Source organism: Pelophylax lessonae (genome assembly GCF_965119305.1).
Source record: "Pelophylax lessonae genome assembly, chromosome: 8".
NCBI lineage: Eukaryota > Metazoa > Chordata > Amphibia > Anura > Ranidae > Pelophylax > Pelophylax lessonae.
The window spans coordinates 295,331,265-295,348,543 of NC_138775.1; the positions used below are offsets into that span (position 1 = coordinate 295,331,265).

The 17,279-nt window shown below is 43.1% G+C and overlaps 1 protein-coding gene across 1 annotated transcript in view; it reads left to right on the top strand.

Annotated features, from left to right (window-relative positions):
- Positions 1–16,688, top strand: part of DPH2 (diphthamide biosynthesis 2) — a 325,835-nt gene extending 309,147 nt beyond the window's left edge. Inside the window, exon 8 of the mRNA XM_082265012.1 lies at positions 16,672–16,688. The gene's annotated coding sequence lies outside the window, so the exon portion shown is untranslated. The remainder of the gene's footprint in view (positions 1–16,671) is intronic.
- The last annotated feature ends 591 nt before the right edge of the window (positions 16,689–17,279 follow it).

A 17,279-nucleotide genomic window follows, 5' to 3' on the forward strand; every position in this document is an offset into this window, starting at 1 on the left:
ACAATGGGCTAACAACATTAGTCCAGAAGAGAACATAGCCTAAAAAAATAGCCTAACAACATTCAACCAGAAGAGAACATAGCCTAAAACAATAGCCTAACAACATTAGTCCAGAAGAGAACATAGCCTAAAAAAATAGCCTAACAACATTAAACCAGAAGAGAACATAGCCTAAAACAATAGCCTAACAACATTAAACCAGAAGAGAACAAAGCCTAAAACAATAGCCTAACAACATTAGTCCAGAAGAGAACATAGCCTAAAAAAATGGGCTAACAACATTCAACCAGAAGAGAACATAGCCTAAAACAATGGGCTAAAGCCTAAAACAATAGCCCAACAACATTCAACCAGAAGAGAACATAGCCTAAAACAATGGGCTAACTACTTTAGACCAGAAGAGAACAAAGCCTAAAACAATGGGCTAACAACATGAGTCCAGAAGAGAACATAGCCTAAAACAATGGGCTAACGACATTCAACCAGAAGAGAACATAGCCTAAAACAATGGGCTAACAACATTCAACCAGAAGAGAACATAGCCTAAAACAATGGGCTAAAGCCTAAAACAATAGCCCAACAACATTCAACCAGAAGAGAACATAGCCTAAAACAATGGGCTAACTACTTTAGACCAGAAGAGAACAAAGCCTAAAACAATAGCCTAACGACATTAGACCAGAAGAGAACATAGCCTAAAACAATGGGCTAACAACATTAGTCCAGAAGAGAACATAGCCTAAAAAAATAGCCTAACAACATTCAACCAGAAGAGAACATAGCCTAAAACAATAGCCTAACAACATTAGTCCAGAAGAGAACATAGCCTAAAAAAATAGCCTAACAACATTAAACCAGAAGAGAACATAGCCTAAAACAATAGCCTAACAACATTAAACCAGAAGAGAACAAAGCCTAAAACAATAGCCTAACAACATTAGTCCAGAAGAGAACATAGCCTAAAAAAATAGCCTAACAACATTCAACCAGAAGAGAACATAGCCTAAAACAATAGCCTAACAACATTAAACCAGAAGAGAACATAGCCTAAAACAATAGCCTAACAACATTAAACCAGAAGAGAACAAAGCCTAAAACAATAGCCTAACAACATTAGACCAGAAGAGAACAAAGCCTAAAACAATAGCCTAACAACATTAGACCAGAAGAGAACATAGCCTAAAAAAATAGCCTAACAACATTCAACCAGAAGAGAACATAGCCTAAAACAATATCCTAACAACATTAGACCAGAAGAGAACATAGCCTAAAACAATAGCCTTAAAACATTAGACCAGAAGAGAACAAAGCCTAAAACAATACCCTAACGACATTTAACCAGAAGAGAACATAGCCTAAAACAATAGCCTAACATTCAACCAGAGAACATAAAAACCTCGCCCCTGATGACGTCATTGTTGACGAAACGCCGCGTGGAGCGGGCTATGGAGCGTGTGACGTCATTGTGCCAGAGGACGCAGCGGCCATTTTCTTGGAAGGAAACCGACTATCCCACACTGTCTCTACGCTGATGCCATCTTGACTAAATGTAAGTGCATTTTAATAATCAATAAAGTGTCATTTTGATTCAACATATTACACTATGAGCCTTTTTACCATTCTTGGGGCCATTTGAGGATCTGGTGATTGATTTGTCACTTCAAATCTCCTGGGAATTGTTGGAGACCCGTGGTCAAGGGGGAGGAGCCAGTGTGGGGATTATTTATTTGGTGCAGTCTTATCAGCCTGACGGTAAGGGTCAAGACTTTTGGTGATATCTGGTAGTGGTGAAATGTTTATCCTGCAATGCCAACTTGTAATCACGGAAACTTGCTGATTTATACCTAACAAGACTGCTTATAGATTCTTTGGAATCTTTGTATGTTTTTTTATCTAGCGCTGCACCCTTTCTTTTATTTTGCTTGTGTATGTTTATATCCTGACATATGTGCAGCTGCTCTTTGTGTTCTTTATACATATATTCCTTACTTTTAAATTTATATTTTTATTGAATTGATTGACCCCAGCGCAGTTTTTCTCTTGTTTTATTAGTCTAAAACAATAGCCTAACAACATTCAACCAGAAGAGAACATAGCCTAAAACAACAGCCTACCAACATTCAACCAGAAGAGAACAAAGCCTAAAACAATAGCCTAACAACATTCAACCAGAAGAGAACATAGCCTAAAACAACAGCCTACCAACATTCAACCAGAAGAGAACATAGCCTAAAACAATAGCCTAACAACATTCAACCAGAAGAGAACATAGCCTAAAACAACAGCCTACCAACATTCAACCAGAAGAGAACATAGCCTAAAACAATAGCCTAACAACATTCAACCAGAAGAGAACATAGCCTAAAACAATAGCCTAACAACATTAGACCAGAAGAGAATATAGCCTAAAACAATAGCCTAACAACATTCAACCAGAAGAGAACATAGCCTAACATTAGACCAGAAGAGAACATAGCCTAAAACAATAGCCTAACAACATTAGACCAGAAGACATGCTCAAAAAATGTCATCATTGTACACAGGGCGTGTCTCGTACATCCAGTCCTCCTCCCCTGCTCCTGGGATCCCCCCCTGTCACAATACATGGCAATTCACCTCTGTCGAATCATAGCTGCACTGCCGAGTTCACAGAAAAGGTCCCGGCAGCAGGAGCTGGAAAAAAAAAAAAAAGCAGTCTGGCAATGTTTATCAACAGCATTGCTCAGCTGCTAATACAGAAAGATACAATGAAACATTGTTTCATTTTGAAACTTTCTGTTTATTCATCTACACATCAAAGGAATGGACTTTGACCTGCAGATGAAGGCAGTTAACCTCTTCCGGACCGCCCCGCCGCCCTTTTACTGCGGCAGTGCAGCCCTCCTGCGCAAACCCACGTAGACCTACGTCAGTCGCGCAGCTGCAGCTAGGGGGCGAGCGCCGCTGGAGGCACGCTCCTACCCCCACTCGGCAGCGGGGAAGCCGATGCACGGGGCAGGCGACTCTGATTGCCGCCTGACACCCGCGATCGCTCCCTGCTGAGAGAGAAGGACGGTCGGTTGTTGTAAACACAGCTGACCGTTCTCCCTGGAATGATCACAGAGCGCCTGTGATCCTTCTATATAGGAACACAGGTCTCTATGATCATTTCACAAGCCCCGCCCCCATACAGTTACAAACACACCCCTAGGCTCACATTTAACCCCTTGATCACCCACAATGTTAACCCCTTCCCTGCCAGTGTCATTATTACAGTAACAGTGCATATTTTTAGCACTGATTACTGCAGTAATGTCACTGGTCCCCCCAAAAGTGTCAAAAATGTCAGTCAGGGGTCCGATCTGTCCGCCGCAATGTCACAGACCCGCAAAAAATCGCTGATCACCGCCATTGCTAGTAAAAATAAATATTTCCCGTAGTTAGTAGACGCGATACCTTTTTTTGCAAACCAATCAAAATACGCTTATTGCGATTTTTTTTTTTTACCAAAAATATGTAGCAAAATACAAATTGGCCTAAAATGTTAAAAAAAAATGATTTTTAGATTTTTTTTTTTTTGAGAATGTTATATAGCAAAATGTGAAAAATATATATTTTTTTTCAGAATTATCGCTCTTTTTTTGTTTATAGCGCAAAAAATAGAAATCGCAGAGGTGATCAAATACCACCAAAAGAAAGCTCTGTTTGTGGGAAAAAAGGCCATCAATTTTGTTTGGGTACAGCGTACTACGACCGCGCAAGTGTCCATTTAAATAAAGCAGTGCCGCATCCTAAAATATGGCCTGGTCATTAAGGGGGAAAATCTTCCGGTCCAGAAGTGGTTAAAGGAACCTGAGAAGTAAAAAAGAAACGTTTTTTTTTTTTTAATGAAGTGTTCCTGTGTCGTATTAACCCTTAGTTTACTTTGACCAGCCCTAATTAACTCCTTGCTTTCCTTCTCCTTTCAATTATAATTTTCCTGATGATTTTTTTTTTTTCTATTAACTAATATTTAAACTTTTTTTCTGTTTTTTGATAGCTGTGTTTATTAACCACTTCAGCTCTGGAAGAATTACTCCCCTTCATGACCAGGCCTTTTTTTGGGATTCGGCACGGCATTACTTTAGCTGACAATTGCGCGGTCGTGCAAATCTGTACCCAAATAAAATTGACGTCCTTTTTTCCCCACAAATAGAGCTTTCTTTCGGTGGTATTTGATCATCTATAAACAAAATAAGACCGACAATTTAAAAAATATATATATTTTTTTACTTTCTGCTATAAAACATCCAATAAAAAAAATATAAACATCAAATTTCTTTGTAAATTTAGGCCAATATGTATTCAGCTCCATATTTTTGGTAAAAAAAAATCCCAATAAGCGTCTATTGCTTATAGCGCATGCAAACTATGAAATATTTTTATTTATTTTTTTTACTAGTAATGGCGGCGATCAGTGACTTATAGTGGGACTGCCGGGACACTGACACTTATGACACTTTTTGGGGACCAGTGACATTAATACAGTGATCAGTGCTGAAAATATGCACTGTCACTGTACTAATGACACTGGCTGGGAAGGGGTTAACATTAAGGGTGATCAAAGAGTTTGCTGTGTGCCAAACTGGTGTTTAAGTGTAGTGGGGGAGGTACTTCCACTAGGGAAGGCATGGATTAATGTCCTTGCTTTGCAGGAACACAGGATCAATGCCTTCCTTACTGACAGAACAGCGATCTGCCTTGTTTACATAGATTGACGTTCTGCCTCTCTGCCTAATGATCGGCGGGTGACAGCAGACATCCAGTCTGCGGCATCCGCAGATCAGCTACCGTTGTGTCTAATCACAGGGGGTCGCAGGCGATGCGTTTGCACACCCCGGACCCAGAAGTGTCGGATCACGTATCTAGTATGTGATCTGGCGCAGCAGAAACACTTTGACGCAGTATAACGACATCATACTGGTGGCAAGTGGCTAATATTTTTACACATTTTTCGTAGACACTGCTGAAAAAAATGAAAGGAACAATTTTAATCAGAGTACAGCATCAAGTCAAGTAAACTCCTGGGATATTGATCTGGTCGGTTAAGTAGCAGAGGGGGTTGTTAATCAGTTTCAGCTGAGTTGGTGTTAATGAAATTAAAAACAGATGCACTAGATGGGCAACAATGAGACAACCTCCTAAACAGGAATGGTTTTATAGGTGGAGGCCACTGACATTTTTTCCATACTCCTCTTTTCTGACTGTTTTTCTCTAGTTTTGCATTTGGCTAGGGTCAGTATCACTACTGGTAGCATGAGGCCATACCTGGACCCTATAGGGGGGGGGGGGGGGTCGGTGTCACTACTGGTAGCATGAGGCCATACCTGGACCCTATGGTTGCACTGGCAGTCCAACTCCTCCAGGATGACACATCAATACATGCCATTACCAGAAGGTTTGCTGTGTCTCCCAGCACAGTCTCAGGAGCATGGAGGAGATTCCAGGAGACAGGCAGTTACTCTAGGAGAGCTGGACTGGGCCATAGAAGGTCCTCAACCCATCAGCAGGACCGGTATCTGCTCCTTTGTGCAAAGAGGAACAGGATGAGCACTGCCAGAACCCTACAAAATGACCTCCAGCAGGACACTGGTATGAATGTCTCTGACCAAACAATCAGAAACAGACTTCATGAGGGTGGCCTGAGGGCCCAACGTCCTCTAGTGGGCCCTGTGCTCACTGCCCGGCACCGTGGAGTCCTATTGGCATTTGCCATTGAACACCAGAATTGGGAGGTCCACCACTGGCACCCTGTGCTTTTCACAGATGAGAGCAGAGTTCACCCTGAGCACATGTGACAGACGTGAAAGGGTCTGGAGAAGCCGTGGAGAACATTATGCTGCCTGTAACATCGTTCAGCATGGCTGGTTTGGTGGGGGGTCAGTGATGGTCTGGGGAGGCAAATCCATGGAGGGACGCACAGACCTCTACAGGCTAGGCAATGGCACCCTGACTGCCTTTAGGTATTGGGATGAAATCCTTGGACCCATTGTCAGACCCTACACTGGTGCAGTGGCTCCTGGGTTCCTCCTGGTGCACCACAATGCCCGGCCTCATGTGGCAAGAGTATGCAGCCAGTTCCTGGAGGATGAAAGAATTGACACCATTGAATGGATCCCACACTCACCTGACCTAAATCCAATAGAACACCTCTGGGACATTCTGTTTCGGTCCGTCCGACGCTAACAGGTTGCACCTCAGTGATGCCCTGGTCCAGATCTTGGAGGAAATATCCCAGGACACCATCCGTCATCTCATTAGGAGCATTCCCCGACGTTGTCAGGCATGCATACAAGCACATGGGGGCCATAAATACTACTGAGGACCATTTTGAGGTCCTACAATGAAATTTCAGCAAAATGGACTAGCCTGCTGCATCATTTTTTCACTTTGATTTTCCGGGGGGGGTCTTTAAATTCAGCCCTCTGTAGGGTGATAATTTTTATTTACATCAAATAATGTGGCATCCTTTAATTTCTAACACATTACCCAGTCCATACCAGTATAGATCCTAACACATTACCCAGTCCATACCAGTATAGATCCTAATGTATTACCCAGTCCATACCAGTATAGATCCTAACACATTACCCAGTCCATACCAGTATAGATCCTAACACATTACCCAGTCCATACCAGTATAGATCCTAACACATTACCCAGTCCATACCAGTATAGATCCTAACACATTACACAGTCCATACCAGTATAGATCCTAACACATTACCCAGTCCATACCAGTATAGATCCTAACACATTAACCAGTCCATACCAGTATAGATCCTAACACACTACCCAGTCCATACCAGTATAGATCCTCACACATTACCCAGTCCATACCAGTATAGATCCTAACACATTACCCAGTCCATATCAGTATAGATCCTAACACATCACCCAGTCCATACCAGTATAGATCCTAACACATTACTCAGTCCATATCAGTATAGATCCTAACACATCACCCAGTCCATACCAGTATAGATCCTAACACACTACCCAGTCCATACCAGTATAGATCCTAACACATTACCCAGTCCATACCAGTATAGATCCTAACACATTACCCAGTCCATATCAGTATAGATCCTAACACATCACCCAGTCCATACCAGTATAGATCCTAACACACTACCCAGTCCATACCAGTATAGATCCTAACACATTACTCAGTCCATACTAGTATAGATCCTAACACATTAACCAGTCCATATCAGTATAGATCCTAACACACTACCCAGTCCATACCAGTATAGATCCTAACACATTACCCAGTCCATACCAGTATAGATCCTAACACATTACCCAGTCCATACCAGTATAGATCCTAACACACTACCCAGTCCATACCAGTATAGATCCTAACACATTACTCAGTCCATACCAGTATAGATCCTAACACATTAACCAGTCCATATCAGTATAGATCCTAACACACTACCCAGTCCATACCAGTATAGATCCTAACACATTAACCAGTCCATATCAGTATAGATCATAACACATTACCCAGTCCATACCAGTATAGATCCTAACACATTACCCAGTCCATACCAGTATAGATCCTAACACATCACCCAGTCCATACCAGTATAGCTCCTAACACATTACCCAGTCCATACCAGTATAGACCCTAACACATTACCCAGTCCATACCAGTATAGACCCTAACACATTACCCAGTCCATACCAGTATAGAGCCTAACACATTACCCAGTCCATACCAGTATAGACCCTAACACATTACCCAGTCCATACCAGTATAGCTCCTAACACATTCATTTTTCCTAGAACACTCCCCCCCCCACCCCCTCCGAAAAAAAAAATTTCCCCTCCTAGAACAATTTTTACTCTCTGCTGTCCCCCAAATCCCCCCACCCAACACAAATCTCCTCCCCCATCTCCTTGTGGTGCCCTCCCCCTACCTCACATGATGCCACAGCGCCCAGGGCAGCCATCCCTTCTGGGGGGGAGGGGCAGCAGCGCTATCCCACGGTACATAGTCTACAATGTAACTCAGGCAGGCTTGATGGAAAACCTTGAAAAGTTTATTTATAAAAATTATATATAGTGATGATGATTAAAACATAATAAAATGTATTCCAAACCAGATCTGTGGCGTTGCTGGGGGTCACAGGATGACCGAGCCGCTGGGTGAGCCGGAACTGTGTAGATGATCACAGCAGGGAACCAGGCATAAGGGAGAAGGATCTTATGTGCCAAAAGCAGACCGGACCAGCCGGTAAGGTGGCGTGGCTTCCTCCCACCCGATAGCGTGGCTGCTCGCACTGAAGCAGTGTAGACGTGCCGCGGAGCCGCCAACCAGAGGTATCCACAGCGGAGGCCGCTACTCGTAAGCGGCGTCAGCAAGCGTCGGGACCTGGCCTGGAAAGCATCAGAGTTGCCGTGACGACATGTTTCGCACTGCTGTGCTTTGTCAAAGTCACGGGAGGAACAGCAACCTGAACATTTAAGGTGGAGGAGGGGGCGGGCACCCAGTGTCTCGATATCATCATTAACCCCTCAACATCCACTCTTATAAAAGATTTTTTTAAAAAGGAACATAGATAAAAGCAATTGCTACTGCATAAACAGTTGGTAATGCTAGTGGACATATGCATTCAGTACTGGTACAAACATAAAACTGCAGATATGAGAAAGAATAAAAAAAAAAAAAAAAAAAAAAAACGCATAATAAAAACGCATAAAAAAATAATAAATAAATAAATGCAAAATAGAAACAAAAATGACCGGATGCAAGGACAACAACAACAATGATGAAATATATGTATAACAAAGAAAAAAAAAATGCATAATAAAAACGCATTAAAAAAAAAAAAAAAAAAAAAACCCACAGACAGATTACACAATTGTGTGTACCTCCAACTCCTTATTCAAGCCCCCAGGGGCCAAAGACCCAAATTTAAATATCCAAAAAGTCTCCCTCTTACATAGGAGGGAGAATCTCTCATTGTCAGTCAAGGTGCCTTTAGGGATGGATTCTATAGCCATTACCTCAAGCGCCTTAAGATATTTTTTGTGGGCTTGTAGGAAGTGGCGAGGGACGCTATGTTTATCGCACCCTTTGTGGATTAACCTCCGGTGTTCACCTATTCGGGTTCGCATTGTTCTTATAGTCCGTCCTACATATAATAAATTACATGGGCACTTCAAAACGTACACCACATAGTCAGTGGAGCAAGTGATGAACTGCTTGATCTGGTATTCCCTGCCTCACCCATCGCAGATCATGGTCCGTCCATGTTGGATGAACTGGCATGTTAGACAGCCCCTCTTCCTGCATTGGAACACCCCTGTTCGATTGTCAAAGAATGTTCTAATGTCCGATAGGGGGCCAGTCGTTGTGCTCTTGAGTTTGCTTGGTGCCAGAATGTTTTTTACCGTTCTGGCCCTGCGGAAGGTGATCTGAGGTGTAGGTGGTAAAAGGGGAGCCAATCTCTGATCTAATTTGAGAATGTTAAAATGTTTCTTTATAATTTTACCAATTAAAGAGAATTGGTCATTGAAGGTTGTGATAAACCTAACGCCATTGGTGTTCTTATTGGACGCTACAGATCCCTTGGGACGGCTGGAAACAATCTGTTCGTCAAACGCCTTCTTAACCAACCCAGATGGATACCCTTTCTCTAGGAATTTTTGAGACATATGGACTCCCTGAGAGAGGTACTCACTATCTTTAGAACAGTTTCTCCTCAACCTATTAAACTGGCCTCTCGGAATGTTATTCTTCCATGATGGGTGGTGACAGCTGGAAAAATGGAGGTAAGAATTACCTCCCACCGACTTCACATGATTCTTACTGATGATGTTGCCATCCTCATGCGATAGGACCAGATCAAGGAACACCAGCTCATCCGCATCCAGAACATGGGTAAAAGTCAAACCCATATCGTTGTTATTGCAATGGGCCACAAAGGAGGAGAAGACATCCGGACCTCCATCCCAAATGAGCAGGACATCATCTATGTATCTGCCATAGTACACGAGATGTCGAGCAAAGGGATTGTTGGCCCAGATGTACAACTCCTCCCAGTGGCCCATGGTAAGGTTGGCATAACAGGGGGCAAAATTAGCCCCCATCGCTGTTCCTTTGAGTTGGAGATAGAAACGGTCCAGGAACGTAAAATAGTTATGTGATAAACAAAAATCCGTGCAGTCAACTATAAAATTGGCCTGCTCGGAATTGATGTTACCACAGCTAGTTAAAAAATGTTGAATAGCCCTCAGACCTATGTTGTGCGGGATCGAGGTGTACAACGAGGATACATCCAGGGAGGCCCACATGTAGTTATCCTCCCACTTGTAGTGGCTCAGGGTATCAATCACTTGACTGGAATCCCTAATGTAGGATGGCAGGTAGCTGACAATCGGCTGAAGAAAATGGTCTATATATACTGACAGACCCTTGGTAAACCCATCCGTGCCCGCTACTATCGGTCTGCCAGGCGGGTTTGTCAAAGATTTATGGACCTTGGGCAGGTGATAGAAATACGGAGTACTAACAACAGGGGGAAGCAAGAATGCTCTCTCTTTTTTGTTCAAAAGACCCTCTCTCCATGCTTTGTTGACCAAGGTCTGGATTTCAAGTTGAAAGGCAGGGAGGGGATCAGATCTAAGCAACATATATGTATCAGGGTCTGACAGCAGACGATAACTTTCCTGTATGTAATCGAGTTTATTCATGACCACCAGGCTGCCTCCCTTATCTGCCTGCTTGATAATGATGTTTTTATTAGCTGTAAGGTTTTTAAGTGCTTGTTTCTCTAGGTTGGTTAGATTTGGAGATCTTCCATTCTTGTGCGAATCATCACACAGCTGGGCTAGGTCTCTATACACAGCCTGATAGTAAGTCTCTATATAGGGACCCTTGGACCGAACGGGAAAGAAAGTGGATGCAGGCTTGAGATTGGTGTGAACAACCTCTGGATCCAAACTAAACTCGAAAGAACCCTCTACATTCCCTTCTACCCATAGTTCCTGTAGGACGGACAAAATTTCATTATCATTTACATTGTTAGGCTCTGTGATTACCGGAATTTCTGATGGTATATCCTTACCTTTCCCATATTCAGAGTAATGTCTCTTTAATGTCAAGGTACGGATGAATTTATTCAGATCCTTAAACAGACCAAACTTGTTTGGTGCTGCTGAAGGGGAGAAACTGAGTCCTTTTTTCAGCAACGCCAGTTCAGCACCTGTAAGAGAATACGATGAAAGGTTGTAAATTTTCATCGTATTTTCTATCCCTTCACCTCTGTTTTTTCTTTCTTGCTTCCTCTTTTCTTGTTTACCTCCTCGTCTACCTCGTCCAACTTTCTTTTTTCTTTTATAACTCCCCTTGGAGGTTGGACTAAAAAATTACCTTCAGCTCTTAATAAATTTGACGTGTCCCCAGTATGACTCCCTTCCAGCATGAAATTATCAAGATCACGTGCTAAGGGGCTGTATTTGTTAGATAAGGGTAGGGAAAAATTAGTATTAAGGTCATCCATTACCCTCGGAAAGCTAGCCTTCGGGGGAGTTCTGACCTGTTCCATATTGGGTAAACCCGGTAGATTAACTGTCGGTATGATCTCATCCTCCACAGTAATGACAGGGTCTGTATTCTGTGTTGTGGGGGGATGGCTTGGTTCGTGATTGTCAGGAACAACAGGAACTGACTGTTGGTCTGTTACCTTGTCTACTGGAGCCATATTGGTCTGTCGACTATAGGGGACCTTGGTGGATTTGTGGTTCACCTTTCTCTTGGTATTATGATTACTTTTAGTTGGCTTTACTGAAAGGATATCTTGAGATTTTTTGGGCCTCCCAGTAATCTGTTGTATAGGTCGCTTCCATTCAAACACTCGGCCTTCCTGGTAATCGGAGATGTCCCGCTCCAATTTCCCAACCTTTTTATCAACCAGAGAGTCCTCATTCTTTTTGACATTCACATCGAGTACCTTTCTCCATTTGTCAAAAAGACAAGATGTGCTAAATTTACTTAACTCCTCCTCTTTCTCTAGCACCTTTTGCTGTGCAAGCACAAGCTTCTTTTCCCTCTGTTTGATAATCACCTTAATCCACTTCATGGTGCAAAATTCAGCCAGGAATTGCCACTCCTTCTTGAGGTCTTCGTCCAAGAAGCTGCATTGCTTCTTGATACGGAGTCCCCTAGGAGTGATGCCTAGCTGAATATATTTCTGCAGAAACGATAGATCCCACCATTGTGTGGCTTCGTACTGTTTGGCATTTTGGAGTTGGAAAAAAGCCTTCCTCATTTCCAACTCAAAGGCCTCAGTATGGGGGAGATTATTCCTACCTCCCAAGGTCTTGATACTACCATGATGATCATCATGGTGTCTCTCGTGTGACACTATGCGATCAAAAATGTATTGTAGTCTGTCCATGCGGTCCATGGCAAACAACAAGATAACTAACCCACAGAAAGAAGAAAAAAAAAAACACAATAATGGTATATGAAAAAATACTACAAAGGAAAAAAAAAAAGTGTGAATTAAATAATATAAGAATGCAGTGTCAGAATGCAAACAAAAATATACCATAATATAAATATAAATATAATCAGTCCCAATTATGCAATGCAGAAGTATGTCCAACTTCTAGTATAAAAATCCAGTGATTTACCATCAAAATAGTGTGATAGATGTATGAATGGAAATAATACCACAAATGGTAAGTTATTTTGCTGAAGTTCTTGTAGAGTAAAACTGGTGAGGAACACAGAAGCCGCTCAAGGAGAGAAAAAGGTTCTTCTAAAAGAAGATATGTAGATCAAACAACAAAGGGACTTCCAGCGCTAACTGTGATATCTCTCACTCTCAGGAATGAATAAAGTCAAATTACCGTGTGGTGCTGCTGCTAATTAATGCTGATTCAGCATAAGTCAGTGAATGGGGGGGAGGGGCAGCAGCGCTATCCCACGGTACATAGTCTACAATGTAACTCAGGCAGGCTTGATGGAAAACCTTGAAAAGTTTATTTATAAAAATTATATATAGTGATGATGATTAAAACATAATAAAATGTATTCCAAACCAGATCTGTGGCGTTGCTGGGGGTCACAGGATGACCGAGCCGCTGGGTGAGCCGGAACTGTGTAGATGATCACAGCAGGGAACCAGGCATAAGGGAGAAGGATCTTATGTGCCAAAAGCAGACCGGACCAGCCGGTAAGGTGGCGTGGCTTCCTCCCACCCGATAGCGTGGCTGCTCGCACTGAAGCAGTGTAGACGTGCCGCGGAGCCGCCAACCAGAGGTCCGCGGCACGTCTACACTGCTTCAGTGCGAGCAGCCACGCTATCGGGTGGGAGGAAGCCACATTTTATTATGTTTTAATCATCATCACTATATATAATTTTTATAAATAAACTTTTCAAGGTTTTCCATCAAGCCTGCCTGAGTTACATTGTAGACTATGTACCGTGGGATAGCGCTGCTGCCCCTCCCCCCCATTCACTGACTTATGCTGAATCAGCATTAATTAGCAGCAGCACCACACGGTAATTTGACTTTATTCATTCCTGAGAGTGAGAGATATCACAGTTAGCGCTGGAAGTCCCTTTGTTGTTTGATCAGCCATCCCTTCTGCCCACCCTTTGTCCCGACCCTGGTAGGACGGGTGGAAGTGTTTCGTTATCTTCTCGCACAGAAAATGTTTCTGTATGATGTTGCGCCGCACATTTTGGCGTCTCCCTGCGCCCGATCTTGTCAGTTCAAACACAACACAATGAGATATTAATTTTGTCTCTGGAAAATGTCAAAGCTGGAGCGTTAGAGCGGATTATCGGGACAGACATTGTTGGAGATGCTCTATAATCTTCTCATTGTCTCCTCTATATGTCGGAGCCCAGGATTATCCGGGGGAGTTCACATGCTCACAGAGAGAGATAAAATAGGAAATTATGTAAGAAAGATATGGTGTGGACTCCGAGGCGTAACTAGAACCTTCAGGGCCCCGGTGCAAGAAACCATGAAGGGTCCCCTGGACAGGGCCCTTTCCTTCAAGCTTGGGGCTCTTCCCACTGATCCTGGGGCCCTTTACTCTCATTTCGGGGCACTTTATTATGGTCCAGCAGTGGGACCCTTTCACAAGTTCTGCAGTGGGCCCCCTTCCTGCCATCTTGGGGCCTCCCCATGTTGGTGGAATGCCAGGGCCCGGTTTCAAGTGTGATCTTTACTATCCTGGAAGCTCACCCACTTTTGTCAGTAGTTTTTATTTTTTGGCACTTTAATTGTATTATTTTTTTATCATTTTATTTTATTTTTTTACAATGTGACTGACTATGACTCTGTCCATTCAGAAAAGGAAGGAGCTGGTAAATTACATATTTACCGCCCCTTCCTGGTTCCCTATTGTGACACATCTCCTGCAGCAGTCGGCAGGAGAGGAGAGGGAGCACTGTGGGGGGGGGGGGCAGCACATTGGGGCGGGGGAGCCAGGGGAGCACACAGGAGCCCAGAGACAGCAGAACACAAGTGAACTGGATAGGAGAAGTGGCGGGGGCAGCATACAGAGGAACCAATCTCCCCCATTGTGGCTCGATAACGTCTGGTGACGTAGACCTACGTCGCCAGACATTCCCATATCTCGGCGGGGCGCGCGCCGCGCCGCCGGAGGCTCGCTCCCGCTGTATTCAGTAATAGCGGGAGTCGGGCCAGGGGAGGAGAGATCACCGCCGCTCTTCCCCGATCGTCAGGCATCAAGTGTGGAGATCCGCCCATTTGTGTAAACAAAGCGGGCGGATCTCCTAAGTGACAGACAGGGTCAGATTGCAGGGTTCAGCATAGCTGAACCTGCGATCTGTCCCTGTGTCACTCAGTCCCCTCCCCCCACACACGTCAGTAAGCACCAGGCATACATTAACCCCTTGATCACCAATAAAAATTAACCCCTTCCCTGCCAGTGTCATTTTTACAGTAACAGTGCATATTTATAGCACTGATTACTGTAGTAATGTCACTGGTACCCCCAAAAGTGTCAAAAATGTCAGTCAAGGGTCCGATCTGTCCGCCGCAATGTCGCAGTCCCGCAAAAAAAATCGCAGATCGCCGCCATTACTCGTTAAAAAAAAACAACACCAAAAACTACAGAAATCTTTCCCTTAGTTAGTAAACGCAATAACTTTTGCGCAAACCAATCAAAATACGCTTATTGCGATTTTTTTTTACCAAAAATATGTAGCAGAAAACACATTGGCCTAAAATGATAAAAAATTTAGATTTTTTAATTTTTTGGGGGGGGGGGGGGGGAATTTCATATAAAAAAATGTGAAAAATATTGTTATTTTTTTCAAAATTGTCGCGCTTTCTTTGTTTATAGCGCATGATCAAAAAATCGCACAGGTGATCAAATACCACCAAAAGAAAGCTCTGTGGGAAAAAAAGGACGTCAAATTCGTTTAGGTACAGCTTCGCACAACCACGCAATTGTCCGTTAAATTTGCGCAGTGCCGAATCGCAAAATAGGCCCTGGTCAGGAAGGGGGTAAAATCTTCCGGGGCTTAAGTGGTTAAAGGGCTCTTTTTTTTTTTTTTTTTTTTTTTACTTTTTTTTTTTTTTTTTTAGTGTAGATGTGAGATCGGAGGTCTTTTTGACCCCAGATCTCACATTAAAGAGCACCTGCCCTGCTTATTTATATTACAAGAGATGTTTACAATCCTTGTAAAAGGAATAAAAGTGATCAAAAAAATTTTTTTAAAGGGCCAGTGTAAAAAAAAAAAAGGAAAACAAAATTTTAAAGCGCCTTGTCCCTCTGAGTTTGCGCGCAGAAGCGAACGCATACGCAAGTCGCACCCACATATGTAAACGGTGTTCAAACCACACGTGTGAACTATCGCCGCGATCGTTAGAGCGAGAGCAATCATTCTAGCCCTAGATCTTCTCTTTAACTCTAAACTGGTAACCTGTAGGAATTTTTAAACCGTTGCCTATGGAGATTTTTAAGATTTTTAAGTGCCAATTTTTTAGGATTTTTATGTACCAATGTTTGTCTCGTTCCACGAGGGTGCGCAACTTTGAAGCATGACATGTTAGGTATCTTTTTACTCGGCATAACATTATCTTTCACATTATACAAAAAAATTGGGCTAACTTTACTGTTTATTTTTTAAAAATGCAGTGAAATGTATAACTTTTTAAAAAAAAAATTGCTTTTGAAAGACCGCTGCGCAAGTACCGCGTGACAAAAAATATTGCAACGACCGCCATTTTAATCTTTGATTAAAAAAAAAGAAATATATATATATATATAATGTTTTGGGGTTCTAAGTCCTTTTCTAGCAAAAAATACTGATTTTAACTTGTAAACAAGTGTCAGAAATAGGGCTGGTCCTTAAAGCGGAGTTCCGTCCACCTCCCCCTCCCCCTCCAAAAATTAAAAGTCAGCACACACTGTACACATACTGTAGCTGCTGACTTTTAATATTAGAACACTTACCTGTCCTGGAGTCCAGCGATGTCGGCACTGCAGCCATAGGCTGTCGGGTGCTGCCGCCACCATTGCCGGTGAGGGAACCGGGCAGTGAAGCCTTGCGGCTTCACGGGCGGGTCCCTACTGCACATGCGCGAAGCGCGCTGCACATTCCTATTGGCTCGGTGGCGGAGGAGGGAGAAGGGGGCTGAACTTCTGAGGGACGGCGCCGCTGCGCCGTATCCTAGAAGTGGGGAAGGGTACCTGTCAAAAACAGGTACTGTACCTGTTCCCCCCTCCCCCCTGATAGGTGCCAAATGTGGCACCGGAGGGGAGGGGGGAGGAAACAAAGGAGCGGAAGTCCCACTTTTGGGTGGATATCCGCTTGAAGTGGTTAATAAATGATCTCTAAAATACGCATAACTGCAGAATGTCTCCTCTGTATTAAATAATGATACAGAATTGTTACATATTTATTATTTTTGCGTTCCAGTCTATTTACTTGTTACTAAACCCAAACAAATAATTGCCAATTTTCTGCCGTTGTGATTTTAGCGGTGAAAACGCGTCGCTGCGCGCGGTAAACATTTCTATACGGTTTATAATTGGAATTGGGTGAAGTTGCAGAGCTTCGTGATTCAGTAAATAAGCTTCCCCTATGAACTGTATCCTGTTGGTTTATAATAAGGTCAGCCGGCGACGTGACCCCCTGAAACAATATGTCTGGAACATGGAATAATAACCGATTGCTGACATTTTTTTTTTTTTTTTTCATTTTTTTTTTTTACAGCATTTTAGGGACTCGGCGGGGGCGCGCTGAGAACGCTCT